The following is an 8,177-nucleotide window of genomic DNA, read 5'->3' as shown; positions in this document are numbered from 1 at the left end:
ACGATCCGTTCAGCTCTTCAGGGCCGCGTGGACTCGGCGACTTTGTCGGCAGCTGCCATGGCGAGGAGAAACGAAGTGTCTTCACAGCAGTGGCGGTGGTCACGAGTTCCACTCGCGATCTACGCAGGCGTCTTCTGCTTTGATTACACACCTCGCACACCGCAGACTCACTCACCACACAACACACTCACCAGAGACTCACCACACAACACACTCACTCACCACACGACACTCACTCACCACACGACACTCACTCACCACACACCTCACACTCCCCACACAACACACTCACTCACCACAGACTCACTCACCACACAACACACTCACTCACTCCCCACAGCTCACACTCACTCCCCACAGACTCTCACCACGACACACACTCACCACACAACACACTCACTCACCACACAACACACTCACCACGACACACTCACTCACCACACAACACACTCACCACGACACACACTCGCTCACCGCAGACTCTCACCACACGACACACACACTCCCCACGACACACTCGCTCACCACGAAACACTCACCACAAACCTCACACTCACTCGCCACACACACCTCACACTCACCACGACACACTCACTCACCACACACCTCACACACTGACCACACGACACTCACTTTCGATACACTCAGCACACCGCGCTACACACACAGTACACGCACAGACACCACACGCACTACCCACTACACACACACCACACACACACCACACACACTACCCACTACACACACACCACACGCACTACCCACTACACACACACCACACACACTACCCACTACACACACACCACACACACACCACACACACTACCCACTACACACACACCACACACACTACCCACTACACACACACCACACACACTACCCACTACACACACACACACCACACACACACACCACACGCACTACCCACTACACACACACCACACACACTACCCACTACACACACACCACACGCACTACCCACTACACACACACACCACACACACCACACACACTACCCACTACACACACACCACACACACTACCCACTACACACACACCACACGCACTACCCACTACACACACACACCACACACACACCACACACACTACCCACTACACACACACACCACACACACTACCCACTACACACACACCACACACACTACCCACTACACACACACACACACCACACACACTACCCACTACACACATACACACACACTACCCTTACACACACACCCTACACACACAACACACACACTACCCACTACACACACACTACCCTCTACACACACATATCACACGCACTACCCTCTACACACACACACCACACACACTACCCACTACACCCTACACACACCACACACGCACACCCTACCCCCTACATACACACACCACACACACACACCACACACGCACACCCTCCCCCCTACACACACCACACACCTACACCCTACACACCACACACACACGGCACACACGCACACAACGCACGCTACGCCGCCCACACAGCCTGCCCCCTACACACACCACACACACACCCTATCCCCTACACACCACACACACCTACCCCCTACACACCACACACGGCACACACGCACGCAACGCACGCTACACACACACACCACACACACCCACACCCTACACACCACACAGCACACACACAGCCTGCCCCCGCCACGCAGCGCACTGACCGTGCCCCGAGTCCACGAGCCGAGCGCGAGAGAAGTCTTTCTCTTCTCTCTCTTCGCTCTCTTCTCCCTCTCTCTTCGCTCTCTCGTCTCCCTCCCTCCCTTTCGTCTCCCTCTCTCCCTCCTCTCTCGCGAGCGAGCGAGCGAGCGCCTCCACGGCGCCGTCTCTGCAGTGGGCGCGACTCCCCCCCCCTCCCCTCGGCCCCCCTCCCCTCGGCTCCCCCCCCCCTCCCCTCGGCTCCCCCCCCTCCCCTCGGCCCCCCCCTTCCCTCGGCCCCCCCCGCCTCACGTCTTCTCGGGACGCCCCCCCCGCTCCACCCCCCCACCCCCCCCACCCCCACGTGGTTGTCGCGTCTGGTGAGAGCGGCGCCTCACCCCGCCTCCTCCTTCTCCGTCTCCTCCTCCCCCCTCCTCCTTCTCGCTTCCCCCTCCCTCCCACCCCTCCTCCGTCTCCCCCTCCCCCCTCCTCCTTCTCCGTCCCCCCTCCTTCTTCTCCCTCCCTCACTCCTCCTTCTCTCCTCCCCCTCCTCCTTCTCCCTCCCTCCTCCCTCCTACCCCTTCTACCCCCCCTCCTCCTCCTCCCCCCTCCTCCGTCTCCTCCTCCCCCCTCCTCCCCTTTCCCTCCTGCGTCTCCCTCCTCCGTCCCCTTCCTCGCCCCCCCCCCCGCCTCCTTTCTCCTCCCTCCTTCAACCCCTCCCCGCCCGCCTCTCCCCTCTTGAGAGGGAGAGGCGGGTGGGGGGGCGGGGTGAGGGGGTGAGGGGGTGGGGGGGCGGGGTGAGGTGACCGCCTCCACCTGCGCGCTGCAGATGAGGAACGTGAGTGAGTTGGCGCGTGGGGTGTGTTGTTGTGGTGTATTGTTGTGGTGTGTGTCGTGTGTTGTTGTGGTGTGTGTTGTTGTGGTGTGTGTCGCGTGTTGTTGTGGTGTGTATCGTGTGTTTTTGTGGTGTGTGGAGTGGGGTGTGTTTGTGCGGTGTGAGTCTGCGTCGTGTGAGTGTGTGGTGTGTGTGTTACTGTGGTGTGGTGAGTCTGAGTGTGGTGGGAGTTACGGTGGTGTGGTGTGAGTGTGGTGTGGGTCGTGTGTGTTACGATGACGTGGTGTGTGTGCGGTGTGTGTGGATATATTCGTGTGGAGTGTGTGGGTTGTGTGTGTTGTTTGTTAGTGTGGTGTGTGTGCGGTGTGCCATCATAGTGTGTGTATGGGGTGTATGTGGAGTATCAGAAATGACTTCATTGTGTACAGGTGTGTTGTGTGAACATTACCACTGGGGAGACAAAGGCGGCCGGGCGTGGTCACAGCCACACCACCCTTTCATGTGCCGTTTCGGCATTCACTAACAGCACTTGCCCCATCAGTCTGTTAAGACTATACGGGGGATCTTTGCCTTTGTGTATCTGTGTGTGTGTGTGTGCCTGTGTGTCTATGCTCGTATGTGTTGCTGGGTTTATTTGCCGCTATGGGTGTGTGTGTATGGGGAGCGGTGGTGCAGCGGTTAGGGCACTGCGCTACCAACCCGGCCACCTGAGTTAAATTCCCGCTCACGACCAATAACAGTGGCGAAAATTTGTACTCGCCCTGGGTCTCCTCAAGGTCGACTCAGCCTTAAAATGAGTACCTGGCGCAGTCTATAAACATCGCCACTCAAGAGACAAGATCCCACCACACCCTCGCGCGCGGCGGCTCACCAGCAGCACTTGCCCCCAACAGTCGGTGTGGCCTACACGGGGGAGCTTTGTCTTTGTGATTAGCACCAAGGACAGCGCCCGTGACATCCACACTCGGGTGTTGGGCGAGTGTGCGGAGTCATCGATTACGCAGAATCGATCCGTGTGGCGTTGGCGAGTGGCAGATAATCGCTCCGTGCGCCGTGTGGTGAGAGAATCGGATCGCGTCGCTCGCCTCTTGAGTGGACCGGGGTCAGGTTGGACTCGGGCCCCGCGGCAGAGGGTTTGGTGTCTGGGCGAGAGAGACGAGATGGTGGTGGTTAGGGGTTGTTCGCTGTGGTTGTGGCTGTTCGCTGTGTTTTTTGCCGTTAGCTGTGGTTGTGTGGTTGTAGTGGTGGTTAGTCGTGGTGATTGGCTGTGGTTGTGGTGGTTAGCTCTGGTGGTTGTGGTTACATGTGCTGGGTAGCTGTGGTCGTGGTGGTTTATCCGCGCTGGCTGGCGTCGTGGTTCGTGGTTATATCTGCCTGCCGTGGCTAGCTGTGGTTGGCTGTAGGGCTGTGATCGCTCGGACATATGTTCACACTCACTCACACCGTGCGCCGGGAGGACGGGAAGAGGCAGGGGGGAGGGGGTATAATGTGCGATCGGAGGGGGGGGGGGCATCACTGATTGTGTTTGTCAATTGTGGGGGGGGGGGGGGGGGGGTTGAGGTGGGCACTAATAATGAGGTGGGGAGGGGATGCAGGTGGCGCCGTGACATCTGGCGGCCCCTCCCCCCGGACCCCCGCCCCACCCCGTTCCCTCTGAGTCCGGCTCGATCATTAACTGGGATAAAAGATGGTTTTTGTAGCCAAATCTATTCGGGTTAAACACCGCGAGGAATCACAACCACCATCTGCTGCCCGGACACGTGGGCACACGAAACGCGCGTGCGTGTGTGTGCACGTGTGTGTGTGCACGTGTGTGTGTGCACGTGTGGGTGTGCACGTGTGTGTGTGCACGTGTGGGTGTGCACGTGTGTGTGTACACGTGTGTGTGTGCACGTGTGTGTACGCTTGTGTATGTTCACGTGTGTGTCTGTACACACCTGGGTGTGTGTGTACAACGTGCGCGTGTGTATGCACCTTTGTGTACATGAACCTGTGTGTACACACACGCGTGTACACGTGTGTATGCTGACCTCCATAGGTGCTCACTAACAGCACTCAAAGTCTGTGAAGGCTATAAGGGGGGTGTGTGTTGGACTTCTATCGCACCGTACGTAGCCAACCGCACTAACCGGAGGTAAGGGGGAAGGACAACAAACTAAACACAACACGCGGCTCTAAAGATATTAGTTTTAAATTTACATTTAAACGTGCAAAGCTCCAGTGGCTTCCTAATATCGTAAGGAAGAGAGCGTTCCAGACGGCCGCGGAAGCGCACGTGAAAGCGCCACGCGATGCGGTGACCGCCTTTGTTCGATGTCCAGCCAAAGCCCGCTGCGAGGACGAGCGAAGTTCGTGCGATGGTTTCTATTCCTTGACGAGATCAGCGAGGTGCGGTGGTTCGTTTGTGTCAATAACTTCGTGTGTGTGTGTGTGATGAGGGCGACATTAAGATGTATTCGTTCAGCAATCGGATGCTCAGCGAGTGCCGCACCTGCACGGCGGGATCTCGCCGTGCCCGTCACGTGTCAACGACTCTCGCACGCGCCGCCACTTGCCGATGTGTGTGCGCCAGACGTCCCGTGGAGTAGCGAGTTGCAATAATCGGGCCTTGTCGATAACCGTGCTGTGCTTCCATACGCCGCCGCCGTGTTCGTCTGTGTCACGACGCGTGTCGATAACGCAGCAGCCCGGCTCGTGTGGCGCACACCCAACTCGTGCCACGAGGTGCTCGCTAACAGCAATGACAGACACAGCATGAGGCTATTCATGGTGGCGGGGGGGGGGGGGGTCAAGGTCCTTGCCCCCCCCCCCGTCCCCCCGTGACCCCCACTGTAGCGGTCAGCCCAAGAGCAGCGCGGGGCGAGCGTTCGTCCCATAACAAACATCAACAAAAAACGCGACCCAGGGGAGAGCCCTTTAATTACAGGGGCGGGGGTTAAGCGGATGGGGGAGGGGGGTGGGTGACGGATGCCGGGGGGAGCGGCGGCAGTCACGTGGGAGCGCTCTTGATGGAGTGCGCCTTCCCACACGCGCGCACGCGGATTCATCACCCGGGCAAGGGGGGGGGAGGTCGGAGTGGGGGGAAATCTGGGGAGGGGCGGTACCTGGGACACCTCGACTCCCTCGACACCTAGGGTCCCCTTTGTGCGCCCGTAGACTCACTCTCTCCACCCCTTTTTCTCCCCTCTCTCCCCACTCTCTCTCCCCTCTTTCTCCCCTCGGCCGCGCGACCTCTGGGGGCCACTGGGACATCAGCGAAGGGCGGGGGGGAGAAGGCGGTGCGGGCTGTCCCACTCGCGGTGATCTCATCCCTGCGCACCCTTCTCTCTCCAAGGGGGCTCCTGGGGGTCCGTGGGGATACGCGACTCCTGCGAGGGGGTAAGACCCCCCCCTCCTCCCTCTCCCCGCCCCGCCCCCTGACCCTGGAGCCCCAGGATCGGCCTCTTGGCGTCCGTCCTGCGCCAGTCGCGGCATCCGCGAGGCAGAGCGCTGACCCGGGGCGTCGTCACCGAGTCCCAGCCGCGTGATTCTCACGTCCCTGCGGAATTGTGCTCCTGATTCTCCCCCCCTCCCCACCACCACCAAGTTGTGAATCGTAGAGTTCTGAGTCCAACCCTGACCCATGTCTCACACAGACCCACGCCGTGCCGGCCTTCAAGGAACAGTGGGCGATGGAGGAGGCCGTGTGCTCGGTGGCAGATGACGGGGAGCTCTGCGTGCTGATATGAGCTTCCCGTCGGAGGCCGTCGGACTGCGAGAAGGGCTGCGTGCAGAGCGAGAGAAAGCGAGGGAGTGAGCGAGAGAGTGAGCGAGAAAGTGAGCGAGAGAGTGAGCGAGAGAGTGAGCGAGAGAGTGGGCGAGAGAGGTGAGCGAGAGAGTGAGTGAGAGAGTGAGTGAGAGAGTGGGTGAGAGAGTGGGCGAGAGAGTGAGTGAGAGAGTGAGTGAGAGAGTGGGTGAGAGAGTGAGCGAGAGAGTGGGCGAGAGAGTGAGTGAGAGAGTGAGTGAGAGAGTGGGTGAGAGAGTGAGCGAGAGAGTGAGTGAGAGAGTGAGTGAGAGAGTGAGTGAGAGAGTGAGTGAGAGAGTGGGCGAGAGAGTGGGCGAGAGAGTCAGCGAGAGAGTGGGCGAGAGGTGGGGGTTTACATAAAGCAAAGATTAAAAATTTTAATTAAAATTTTTTAAAAAAATTACGAAAGGATGAACAAAGCAAAGTGCCGAATACACCGAGCATCTTCTTGTTTCCACTGATCGTAAAAAAAAGAGTGAGCGAGAGAGCGACCGAGAGAGTGGGCGAGAAAGTGAGCGAGAGGTGGGGGTTTACATAAAGCAAAGTAAAAAAAAAATTACGAACTGATGAACGAAGCAGAGTGCCGACTCCAGCGAGCGTCTTCTTGTTTCCACTTGTCGTCGACAGACAGAGAGGGAACATCGCCGATCCACGTCCAGCAGCTCACCGGCGTTGGCCGCCGTCGTCGCGCTCGCGTGGAACCGATGCTGCTGATTAGACGCCATTCTCAGAAGGCCTCCTGTAACAACAACAACAACAACACAAATCACACTTTGTATATATCTGTGTGTGTATGTGTGTGTGTATGTGTGTGTATGTATATATCTGTGTGTGTATGTGTGTGTATGTGTGTGTATGTGTGTGTATGTGTGTGTATATGTGTGTGTGTATGTGTGTGTATATGTGTGTATGTTAATTCTAGATTTGAAGCTTTCGTGACTGCAATGATTCATATTCTCAGGTTTTTTCGGTAAAGTCACGTAGGTAAAAACATTATTTTGTTTTGTTTTATTTTACTTTCATTAATTTTAATGTTTTTACCTACGTGACTTTACCGAAAAAACCTGAGAATATGTGTGTATGTGTGTGTATGTGTGTATGTGTGTGTATGTGTGTGTATGTGTGTGTATGTGTGTGTATGTGTGTGTGTATGTGTGTGTATGTGTGTGTATATGTGTATGTGTGTGTATGTGTGTGTATGTGTGTGTTTGTTTTCGCGTGGAAGAGACGAACGGTGGGGGGTGGGGCAAGCAGGCGACACGGCTCCGCTGCCGGGTGAGTCTGAGTCGGCCTCTCGTGGCAGGACACCGGGAGTCACCCCCCCTCCCCCCCGGGAGACTCCTTCAGCACGCACCACGAGGGGGGGGGCATCGCCCCCAAATGGAGCCCACGCAGGGGCCGACTTGCCACCCCCCCCCCCCCCAGGGGCCTCGCACTAGAAGAGACGCCCCCCCCACCACCCCGCATGACGACCACGTGGTTGGGGTTTCGCGATGGGCCACGTGGTTGAGCTCTCATTTGTGATGGGCAGGTCGCGTCTGGAGAAAAAAAGAGCTGCTAAAATAAATACAAATATACTCGTAGGGTTTGTTTCGGTAGTCGCGTAGGTAAAAATAAAAATAAAAAAAATAAAAAATTATAATCGATTATTAGTATTTTTATTATTTTTATTTTAATAGATTAGTATTGTTTTTTATGATTATTTATTTTGATAGATTATTATTTCTTTTAATAGATTAGTTTTTTTACCTACGTCACTTTACCGAAAAAAACCTAAGAGTATGTGAATCCTTGTAGTCACGAAAGCTTCAAATCTAGAATTAAAAATATACATCGTAGTTTGATATTAAAAAAACTGTCAAAGGTCAGAGTGGGATCCTGCCGCTAAAA

The 8,177-nt window shown here is 56.4% G+C and overlaps 2 long non-coding RNA genes across 2 annotated transcripts; both read right to left on the bottom strand.

Annotated features, from left to right (window-relative positions):
- Positions 1 to 14: 14 nt before the first annotated feature.
- LOC144729310 (uncharacterized) lies at positions 15 to 1,790 on the bottom strand. Its single transcript, XR_013587688.1, has 2 exons — positions 1,695 to 1,790; positions 15 to 52 (listed from the first exon to the last, which is right to left on the bottom strand). It is a non-coding gene; the product is annotated as an uncharacterized LOC144729310 (long non-coding RNA).
- A 689-nt stretch (positions 1,791 to 2,479) lies between these two features.
- Positions 2,480 to 7,604, bottom strand: LOC144729248 (uncharacterized). The gene is made up of 3 exons (XR_013587668.1): positions 7,521 to 7,604; positions 6,852 to 7,026; positions 2,480 to 3,645 (listed from the first exon to the last, which is right to left on the bottom strand). It is a non-coding gene; the product is annotated as an uncharacterized LOC144729248 (long non-coding RNA).
- Positions 7,605 to 8,177: the final 573 nt, after the last annotated feature.

This window comes from Lampetra planeri, chromosome 32 (genome assembly GCF_965212315.1).
Source record: "Lampetra planeri chromosome 32, kcLamPlan1.2.h2, whole genome shotgun sequence".
Classification (NCBI taxonomy): domain Eukaryota; kingdom Metazoa; phylum Chordata; class Hyperoartia; order Petromyzontiformes; family Petromyzontidae; genus Lampetra; species Lampetra planeri.
The sequence above is the reverse complement of the archived record's forward strand: the minus strand, read 5'-3'. Positions and strand labels throughout refer to the sequence as shown.